Genomic DNA, 994 nt, shown 5'->3' on the forward strand with positions numbered 1-994 from the left:
AAACTGGAACTATTTCCTAGCTATGGCTTATTGTCCTCAAAGAAAGGGATACACGCCATTCATTCCTCTTAAGAATATACCTGAATTCACACACACACACACACACACACACACACATATATACATTCTTTTATGGAGATTATATGTGACTGTCAGTCTAGAACATAACCTGCAAGCATAGTTCATTGGGTAAAGTTGGACATTATTTTTCTTGGCCTTTAAGTTAAAATAAGCTGTTATTTGGGATGCAGTGCTTAGTAATTATATTTTACCTTAATACACCCTAGTAGCTTCCATAATGCACTAACTGACACATTTTTTCACATATACTTGTTCGACCTTCATCTGAAATTCCATAAGGTGCTTTGTCTGCCTTTCCCCAAGTTGTTGAAGTTTACCCTTTTTGTACTTCATTCTATTTCCAAAATAGAAAATTCTAACATTTTCTAGTCTACCACTGGGTCAATCCTTTGTTTACATTCTATAATATCTGCAGTGCTTGGTGATTTCTAAAAAGAATATAGTCGAATACTTCTCAATCTCACCCTTCCACAATGGTAAGATGTGATTTGAGAAGAATGCTTTGACTTATACCTGGACTGTGATGACTAATGTCTTCTTGTGGAAAAAAAATTATACTAATCTCTTATTTATCCCACCTTTCCCATACCTCCAGCCCCTAAAGGGACACAATCCCCAGCAGGGAGTGCTTAAGCTAAATGGAATTATGCAGAATATGTGGGGCTATGGTAAGGGGAAGAAGCAGAGGAGTAATCATTAGGATAAAAGCTGAGAAATCATTTTAGCTGGAGGTTTCTGAAATGGGAATGAGAACTTCACTGCCCAGAAGATCATATCCATTTATTTAATCACAAATATATATTTTTTTATTTCAGCATATTATGGGGGTACAGATGTTTAGGTTATGTATGTTGCCCTTGCCCCCTCCTCCTCCCCTAAGTCCGAGTTTCAAATATGTCCATCCTTCGGGTGG

This window comes from Propithecus coquereli, unplaced genomic scaffold (genome assembly GCF_000956105.1).
Source record: "Propithecus coquereli isolate 6110/MARCELLA unplaced genomic scaffold, Pcoq_1.0 Scaffold44, whole genome shotgun sequence".
NCBI lineage: Eukaryota > Metazoa > Chordata > Mammalia > Primates > Indriidae > Propithecus > Propithecus coquereli.